This window comes from Dysidea avara, chromosome 2 (genome assembly GCF_963678975.1).
Source record: "Dysidea avara chromosome 2, odDysAvar1.4, whole genome shotgun sequence".
Taxonomy (NCBI): domain Eukaryota; kingdom Metazoa; phylum Porifera; class Demospongiae; order Dictyoceratida; family Dysideidae; genus Dysidea; species Dysidea avara.
Genome location: NC_089273.1, coordinates 13,343,840 through 13,354,267, shown reverse-complemented (window position 1 = coordinate 13,354,267; position 10,428 = coordinate 13,343,840). Strand labels below are relative to the sequence as shown.

At 37.6% G+C, this 10,428-nt stretch overlaps 1 long non-coding RNA gene across 1 annotated transcript in view; it reads right to left on the bottom strand.

Moving 5' to 3' along the window:
• Window positions 1-9,968: 9,968 nt before the first annotated feature.
• LOC136246665 (uncharacterized) overlaps window positions 9,969-10,428 on the bottom strand; it is a 17,305-nt gene continuing 16,845 nt past the window's right edge. Inside the window, exons 2-3 of the long non-coding RNA XR_010696725.1 lie at window positions 10,254-10,315; window positions 9,969-10,201 (exon numbers count right to left, since the gene is read on the bottom strand). This is a non-coding gene — a long non-coding RNA (uncharacterized lncRNA). The remainder of the gene's footprint in view (window positions 10,202-10,253; window positions 10,316-10,428) is intronic.

Below are 10,428 nucleotides of genomic sequence, written 5' to 3'. Positions count from 1 at the left end.
TAGCTTTTTGGTCACAACTAGCCCCCTCTTTTAGCCCCTGAATCAACTTGATATTTTTGTATAGGTTAATTTCTGGAAGCCAGTAACATTTACTGGAGTATGCAAAAACAATTCTGATGTATCCTTATGGAGCCATTTATTTTACTTTCCCATTACATCGAAATTTCTTGATCTATAAATTCCCAGATCTGTGAGCATTTTGCAACCTCTTGAGTTATATGGTGGTTTATGGTTTTAGGGACTCAACTGAGCCACATTTATCATGATAGTAAAGCTAATAAGCTTTCAATAATAATTATCTGGCTAAAATTGTATGTAAACTATGCATGGGTGCAAACCTTTTCAGCACATTTACTACAGTTCACCCACACAATACATTGTTGCTACAAATGAGCTAGAGCTGTTTCATTGAGATAATGTCCCCTTACTTCTGCTTTGTTAATATAATCTCATTTATATGCAGGCCTACCAACCCTTACTCTTAAGATTTTCACTAATGAAACAACTAATTAAGTTAAAATGGCCTAAACTATATTTAGCTTTTATTAGAATTTCAGCATGTGTTACTGAAAATGAAGGCACAGAAACTATATCCTGGATGTACATACTGTGTTGTTTAAATTTTTATATTTTTGGTCCAAAAACTGCAACATTGCATGTATTAAATAAACTGGCATTTAAAATAATATCTGTCAGCCAGCACAATATTGTAAGTACATGTACAGGTAGCATATAGATAGGATTTTTATCTATTTTGAGCACCAAATTCTAACTACTCACCAATCTGGTTTGGGCACTTGGTGTTATCCAATTACTGTGTGCAGTGTTTTCAAGTACATCCAAGTTCTGTGAGTGAGTTTGATTTCTCTCTCTCTCTCAGTGTATATGGCACCGATGCGGCTCTACAGATTTTGGGTTTTACTTCATGCTTGACTGACAGTTTGTAGTGTCATACAAAATTCTACTGCAGAGACTGGGCTGTATTAATCCAACAGTGAATTCGCCCCTGTGGAGATACAATCATACCCTTTTCCATCTATAATACTTTGCAACCAGGTTTTTCTAAATATGCGACCCAGTCCATGGGCGGATCTAGGATTTCAGAAGTGGGGGGGGGGGGGGGGGGGGGGGTTGCTAACAGGGCCATTAATAATGGTTGGTTGGTTAAGCAACAACTGGTAGATACAACTGGCTACAGTAGTATGGTGTGCAAAGCACACTCAGCAATGCATGGAGAGCATGCTCTATCTAGGGGGGTCTGGGGGCATACCCCTACAGAAATTTTTTCTGCTAATTTAGTCTATTCAGCATTAAATTTGGTAATATTTTTGACTGAAAAATGTTGCCACTTTGTTTAAGTGGCTCACAGTGTAAAGCATTGTGAGTGTATTGATGGTGAAATGACACCAATGACTGTTATTCCCAGGCAGTTGTAATGCCAGCTGTCATAATAAAGGCACAACCAGTAGCTAAAAATCTATTCTTTACAGGGAAGGGGAAAGATATGAATATCAGCTACACATGATCAATGCTTGCCATTAATTTTGTGTTTGAATACCTTAATTTAGTGGTACATTAAATTTAGCAATTTTAGAGTTTTGGTTTTTTCCTAACTGATTACATCAAATCACGAATCAATAAAATTGCTAAAATTTTGTATATGCTAAATTCAAGATCGCTAAGTCTAGCATATTGTTTGGCTATGAAGGCTATATAGCTAGTGTGCTTTACAGTTGCATGGCTCAAACTGTAAGTCCAAACAATAACAATAAATTAAAGAGAGGGTTTGAGAGGGAGATATAGACTCACCAGTATGTAGAGTACACAAACATAGAATTTCCAGCTAGGGGGTCTGGGGCAATGCTTCCTATGGAGACTTTTGGAATATAGCTATCACAAGATTGAATCTGGAAACTATTTTAACCAAATACTCTATTGTACTGAAAGATTGTGGGTATAAGATGGATGAGCTCAGTTGTAAGCAATTTTAGTTGTACAACAGAACTACATTTTTATATGTTATTGGATTATAAGGCAATACATAATAGTGGATTGTCAACTGGATTGGATTTTAGTCACATGTAGAGATTTAAAATGCACACAAAATTAATATAACTTCAACTTTGTATTATAGCCACAGACTGTTCTGTTGCTATTTCAATCTTACAACTATTATTATTATTATTATTGTGATTTTGCTGCTGAAAGACATGGATACAAACTGGGGGGTTGGTATAAAACTAAACTAGACAATAAAATACAGCAGCTGGTGTGCTGATAAGAGCTATCAGCACCCAATTATAAGTTAAGATTACAAGGGAGCAACTAAAAATTACAAGTAAACTAATTAATTAACAAAGGGGTAATTGGGGTGGAACTACACCTATGACAAGGACATACAACATGATAAGTACAGTAATTATTGTCATCAAAGTTTGAAGTGAACATGGCCCAGAAGATGTTGTTTAACTGTCTTTTTAGTGTTGCTATAGATAGATCTAGATTTAAAGGTGGCAGTACATTCCATAAACGTGGTAAACGGTTAAAATAAAAGTGGCGGGAGGTGCTATATTTCATATAATTATGAACTAGCTTGGAATGGGTTAATGATCTTGTAGAACTGTTGCTGTTAAAATGGACCCACTTGGAGATGTCAAAGTGTAAAGATGGATTCTTGATGGATTTAATAAAAAATAATAACAAGTCATTTAGTTCGTAAGTAAACATGAGGGGAAGCATCGACAACTTTAATAGTCTAGTTTTATAGGATGAAGTATAATCATTAAGATGTACTTTGTGGCTCTCCGCTGAACCCTTTCCAAAAGCTGGATATCTTGAACAAGATTGGGTCGCCAGATTTGGGAACAGTACATAAGTTGAGAACGCACCAAGGAGATGTATAATTGTTTCTTTGTCAAGGTACAGTTGGTTGTAAAACTACGACGGATTAAGCCTAGCTGTTTGTAGGCTCTGGACACAACCATATTACAATGAGCAGACCAGGATAGGTCAGTAGATATCATGATCCCAAGGTCTTTAATCAGTTCTGTCGATTCAATATTGTTATTGTTGAGGAAGTACTGAGCTGTACTATTATTGTTGCACCAAAAGTGTAAAACAGCACATCTGGAGCAATTAAATGATAAATTATGCAACACGGACCAGTTGCTGGCTATGTTAAGGTCCTCTTGTATAATGTTGAAGTCTTCAGCAGTCTTAGCTGTATGTATACACTTGGTGTCGTCAGCAAATAAAAAGGGCAGTAATTCTTTTAATAGCGAAGGAAAATCATTGATGTAAAGAATGAACAAAAGAGGACCAACTAAGGATGCTGCCTTGTGGTACTCCTGATAACACAGGTAGCACCTCTGAAATAGAATTGTTAATACGGACTCGTTGCTGTCTGTTGAGAAGATAAGCCTGAAACCAATTCCACAGGTCACCACGAATTCCCAGGGACCATAACCTGGTCAATAAGTCATTGTGGGGAACAGAGTCAAATGCTTTTCTTATATCAAGATATATTACATCAATGGGAGTGGATAATTCATGGGCTTCGATTACAGAGTTGATAAAGAGGAGTAGTTGTTGTAATGATGACCTGCCTCTAACAAAACCAAATTGTAATGGTGAAACAAGCTTGATTACTTTGTCAACTATCTTGTTGTACACTAATCTTTCCAAAATTTTTGAAAGAATACAAAGCAGTGAAATTGGACGATAATTTTTTATGTCTGTCTTCGGACCTGACTTGTGTATGGGAACTATAAGATGAGTCTGCCACTCACTAGGAAGAGAGCATGAAGTGATGGACAATTTTGCAAGTTAATTAAATGATGGACAATAGGAGTAATTGGACCAGCACAATGTTTCAGTACCTCAGGGCTCATGGCATCAATCCCAGCTGCTTTACTAGCATCCAAGGAAGACAGACATTCAAAAACTTCCTCAGGTTGGATATCAATTGAGGACATAGCAGGTATGTCAGAAGGGTTGTCTGCAGTCTGTGGTTGGTCCATAAAACTTTTGGTAAAAACTGAGTGAAAGTATTTATTAAAACCATTGGCTATACCAAGATCATCACTACATGAATCAGAGTCAAGCGACATGGCTGCTGGAATAGACCGATTGTTTTTAAGGCTTGAGATAAATTTATAAATTCTGTTGGAGTTTGATGAGGAATATTGTTCCATGCACTAGAGAGGATTCATAGGCTTGCCTTGAAGATGTTATGAGCTGTTGTAGGTTTTCCTCAGCTGATTTCAGAGTAGATTTATTGTGTTCTGTTGGATTACGTTTAACCTTTTTACGTATTGTGTGTAATTTGTTCAGATAGTGTTGTATTTCCGAAGTAAACCACTGGGGCCTATTGGGCGGACGTTGTTGTTTCTTTGGGATGTACTTGTCCATAGATTCATGTAATAGGTCCTTCAACCTTGCCCAAGCAATCTCAATGTTATCAGAATAGAAAATGGCATCAGCGACGTTATTGAATGCAATAAATTGATTTAGGCCCAACCAGTCTGCTTTATTCAAGCTGTATGTAAGTTGCTTTCCATTTCTAGAGCTATGATGGTGAACAGAAGCACAAATAGAAAATGTTATTATAAAATGGTCAGATTGTAGTGGAAAATCAGTGAGAGGATGAACGACTAAGTCATTGATCAAGTCAGTATCACTGGTGATTACTAAATCCAAAATATTTCCATGAATATGTGTGGGCACAGTAACATGCTGGAACAAGTTGTGATCAATTATAAGATCACAGAGGCGGTCAGAACTGTCAGCAGTAGAGGCAAAAGTTTGCCAGTCTATATCTGGAGCATTAAAATCACCGAGTAAAATGACATCCCCTGAGCAACTTAATGTTGTGATATAGGAGTAAAGGTCTTGAACATGATCAGTTTTATAATTGGGTGGAAAATAGACAGCACAGATAATTAAGTTATGATGGGAGTGAACTGAAATTGTTACTATTTCTAGATTGTCTGGAGAAGCAAGTTCAGTGGTTTTAAGGTAGATTTCACTGCTAGCATGACACCCCCACCTTTGGAACAACGGTCTTTCCTGTATATGGTATAGCCAGTGGGGAGAATCTCATTGTTGTAAATGTAATCATGAAGCCAAGTTTCAGATATTACAATAAGACTAAAGTCTTGCGTATATATAAAAGATTGAAACTATGGTCCCATCACCATATTTCACAACCTGAGTCCAAATTCACTAACATATACAACTAGTTTTTGACTGCAACTAACCCCCTTAAAACTGACAGTGTAACAGTGTAACTGCTGCAACTAACCCCCAACTAACACTGACAGTGTAACAGTGTAACTGCTTTTTGACTGCAACTAACCCCCTTAAAAAACTGACAGCACACTGACAGTGTAACTGCTGCAGTATCATCGAGCTTGTATAGTTGAGCTTCAAGGAGTTTGGACTGACTAGGGCCCCAGACTACTCGTACAGATTGCCATTGGATCTATAATGCAGGGTTCAGCTGCAAATTTAAAGGTATCTACACACCAATATTAAAATTATACAACTGCTTAAAGTTTCTTAGTTTACTAGAGTGATACATCCCCAGTATATGCAACAGTACATAATTTACTACTTTAGCAGCTTTTCAGTAAAGCTGCATTCACTGATGTTTTACTGAGAGTTTTAAACTTAGCAAAACAACATATTCCATATTATACTAAAAGTTACTGATATTTTACTATCAGTATAACTGGGTACAACTACAGTAAAACAGCTTAACAAATTAGCGCCTTTTAAACAATGATGATAGCTTAATTAAAATCACGATCATCTTCATTACTTTTGTTACATCTACTTCTTGCACTGACTTTGGTTGTAGTGGCATGTATCAAGACACACGGTAGTGTGTCGTGCGGCCCAAGAAGCCGGCACGCAACCCTGTGAGTATATTGACAGGAAAAAAGAAAACGCAATTTTCGCACATCCGTAGCTCTGTGCTGCCTTGATGAAACAAGACGAATTTTGCTGTGTACATTCCCTCCAACTTCAGTACTCCACATTCCAAATTTGAGCGAAATCGCTTCAGGAATTCCTGAGATATGTGACTTCAAAAATTGGCTTAGTTTCTTAGTTTTTTTTATTATTATTATTTTCTTCCTCTTTTCGCACACTTACAAAAACTGCTATAAAACGCGAACGTGTTATCCGATTGCCTTGAAATTTGGCACACAGAAGGGGGGTATAAAGGCGCATCTCGGTACCAACTTTGGCTGGAATACCATAAACAGGCAAAGAGGTATGAGCGATTATGCACGAAAAATAACACCAATATGTTGTCACGCCTACAGGGTAAACCGCGTAAGGGAAGAAGTTGAAAATCGGTGGGTGAATAGGTTAACTATTGAACCTCAAACCTTTTGTGGTTTGAAAGAAATCGAGCTAAAAACCAGGAAGATACAACAACAAAACCAACAGTGTGTAACAATTACGCAACCGAGATTAGCTAATAAAAAACGAATACTTGCCACGCCTACCAGATAAACCTCTTGGGGTAATGCTTTGAAATTCACTGTACAGATGGAGTGATCATCTTAGAAAGGCTCTTCAATGGTGTAGAAGAATCAGACTTAAAGCCACGGAGTTATAACACGAAATCCAACATGGTTTAGCAAGTGCGAGATCGAGATACTCCAATAGAGCAGTCATCCTAATAGAGCAGTCACCCTGAACAGAATTCAAGAGATCAGTTAGAAATAAGTAACCTGTATAGAGATCAGCTACAAACAAATCATCCTGTAGAGAGTTCAGCTACAAACAATTCACCCTGTTCAGACATCAGTTAGAAGAAGTTTTCTTGTAGAGAGTTTAGTTAGAAGCAAATCACCCTGTTGAAAGATCAGCTAGAAGATGTCACCTTGTAGATAGTTCAGTTACAAAGAAACCATCATGTAGAGAATTCAGCTATAAACTAGTGACCCTGTAGATACATCAGCTAGAAGGAGTTACCTTGTAGAGAGTTCAGCTACAAAGAAACCATTCTGTAAAGAGCTCAGCTGCAAACAAATTACCTATACAGAATTCAGCTACAAACAAATCACCCTGTAGAGAGATCAGCTAGAAGAAGTTACCTTGTAGATAGTTCAGCTACAAACAAATCACCCTGTAGAAAGATCAGCTAGAAGAAGTTACCTTGTAGATAGTTCAGCTACAAACAAATCAGCCTGTAGAGAGATCAGCTAGAAGAAGTTACCTTGTAGATAGTTCAGCTACAAACAATTCACCCTGTACAGAGCTCAGTTAAAAGAGGTTTCCTTGTAGAGAGTTCAGCTACAAACAAATCACCCTGTAGAGAGATCAGTTAGAAGAAGTCACCTTGTAGATCATTCAGTTACAAACAATTCACCCTGTAAAGAGATCAGCTAGAAGAAGTTACCTTGTAGAGAGTTCAGCTACAAAGAAACCATCATGTAGAGAATTCAGCCGCAAACAAATCACGTGTAGAGAGTTCAGCTACAAACAAATCTTCCTGTAGAGAGATCAGCTAGAAGAAGTTTCCTTGTAGAGAGTTCTGCTACAAACAAATCACCCTGTAGAAAGATCAGCTAGAAGAAATCACCTTGTAGAGAGTTCAGCTTCAAAGAAACAATCATGTGAGAGTTCAGCTACAAACAAATTGTTTTGTAAAGAGATCAGCTAGAAGAAGTTACCTTGTAGAAAGTTCAGCTACAAAGAAACCATCATGTAGAGAGTTCAGCTACAAACAAATCACTCTGTAGAAAGATCAGCTATAGAAGAAATCACCTTGTAGAGAGTTCAGCTACAAAGAAATCATCATGTAGAGAGTTCAGCTACAAACAAATCACCCTGTAGAAAGATCAGTTAGAAGAAGTTACCTTTTAGAGAGTTCAGCTACAAAGAAACCATTCTGTAAAGATCTCAGCTGCAAACAAATCACCTGTACAGAATTCAGCTACAAACACATCACCCTGTAGAGAGATCAGCTAGAAGAAGTTACCTTGTAGATCGTTCAGCTACAAACAATTCACCCTGTAGAGAGAGCAATTAGAAGAAGTCACCTTGTAGAGTGTTCAGTTACAAAGAAACCACCATGGAGATTTCTGTAACCAATATATGTGACCAGATTTGCGAAAAGGGGTCTTCCACACACATCCAATTCTGTAAACGTTGGAGACCATAACTCAGTGTTCAAGTAACATATTAACCTGAAAATTTCACCATGTATTCAGCTATAGTGGTGCTCACCACTGCCCAAATTTCGAGGCAATAACTCTTTCCAATCTGAAGTTATCAATTGTCAAAGTTGGAAAATTGGATGTGTGTGGAAGACCCCTTTTCGCAAATCCGGTCACATATGTATTATATATATATAATTTGTACTGACATTTACTGATAAAATATTTAAAGTACATGTACTTCATCTTTTCTTCTTCCTGTAGTAAAGAAAAAAAACATAGGTTAAAAAAGTCCCAAAGCTGGCCATAGGCCGACTTTGGGGTATACAAATACAAAAAGAAATGAAATCTAATCCAAAACAGCTAAGCTGTAAAAAAAGTGTGCGGCCCTCAGAAAGGCTATGGTGAAAAAAGATGTGAAATCCAAGGTGGCGGCCAAGAAATGGCTGTGATGGTAGGTTAATGGTAAAAATTTTGATAGCTAATGACAATTCAGGTAAATTTTGTGAAGTGGCACAAAAATTCACCTCAATTGTTGTTATTAAAATTTTTACCATTAACCTACCATCACAGCCATTTCTTGGCCGCCACCTTGGATTTCACATCTTTTTTCACCGTAGCCTTTCTGAGGGCCGCACACTTTTTTTACAGCTTAGCTGTTTTGGATTAGATACACATAAACACCACAGTACAGTGCTCCCTTCATTTTCCAATCCCCTTGGGATCAATTTGTTCAGATAATCAAGATAATGAAAGCCATATACTGAGCCCGGTTTAAATACTCTAACACATATCTTAGTCAAAAATACTCCAATAAAACAGTAATTTCTATTGTTCGGCCAGCATTTCAGCTACCCTGATACGCGGTGCGTACATACGTATTTAACGTCGTCTTTTTTTACTAGACGATATGAATACGCGAACGTCTATATCCTTCGTCTAAAAGCGTATCTGTCGTAATCAGGGGCGTAGGGAGGGGGGGATTCCGGGAGGTTCAGGAACCCCCCTGTAAAATTTAGACTTCTGCAAGCAGGATCCTAACACACCATTTAGTGTGGCAGGACAAAATGAGTGAGTTGATAAAACTTACATTCATCTCTCAGGGAAGGATTTACAGAGGTAACATGAGCCCTCTTCAAAACTTGTTAAAAAGATCGATATACTCTAATAGAGCAGTCAGGTATACTCTAATAGAACATGCATGTAAATATCCATGTCCATATGAAGTTTTTCAGACATTCCAACATTAAATGCAAAACTTAGCATGACCTTATACTGCTATAGCTTTGGTGTGCAGTGTTTAAAGATATAGAGCTCCAGTAATTTATCACTTTTGTTATGCAAAATTAATTCATGCTATGCATATTTGTATATAGTTAGCTATATTGTTTTGATTGTCATTTGTATCAGTGGATTCATGGCTCCTATACCACAGTGAGATATAACCATCACTTACAGATTACTATATGTGTCTCTATGTGTTATGCTGTCTGTTTCCACTAGGTGACTTTATCTAGTACTACCTTCATCCCTGGGGCACTTAATGCATCATAATTAATGTACTTTTTGCATAAAATATAGTAATTTGCTGAGTTTTGATTTATTAAAATATTGAAAGTCTCTCAGCGGCTGGGGGCTGCGCCCCCAGACCCCTGCTTCTAGTAACTCAATGCTGGTGCTGGAACCCCCCTTCAAAAAATCCTAGCTACGCCCCTGGTAATGGTACCACTCCTTTAGACGAGGCTCGTATTGTGCCTCGTATCACGCGACGTCTACAGTCGTATGCTAATAGATTATTCATTGTTCGCCATATAAGGGTACAACGATTATTGTTAATTATAGAATAGAGGTCAACTGATGGTACAACCATTAATTTTGCACAATTAAAATCGTTAAGTAGGTTCAATCTTTCTATCATTGCGGACTCGCGAAGGTGGCCGCATGCTGCTGTCCCGTGACAGTGAAAGTAGCTAGCTACATACGTCGGCTTGTTCAGCTATAAACTGTAAGTATCTCTTGCTCATTGCCTGCAATGGTTTAAGAGCAGTTAATATAAGCAACACATTGATCTTTTATTACCTGACTGAATCGGGCACCACACAAACAATGTTTTTGTTGCTGATAGCATAGTACAACTTCACCTGTATGCATTAAAAATAATAATTATGTAGCATATGTCGACTGAATAGTACAAAACAGTTAAAGTGCATTAACTTTATGCATACTGTTTTGTCCATTATTGTTGTATTGTACT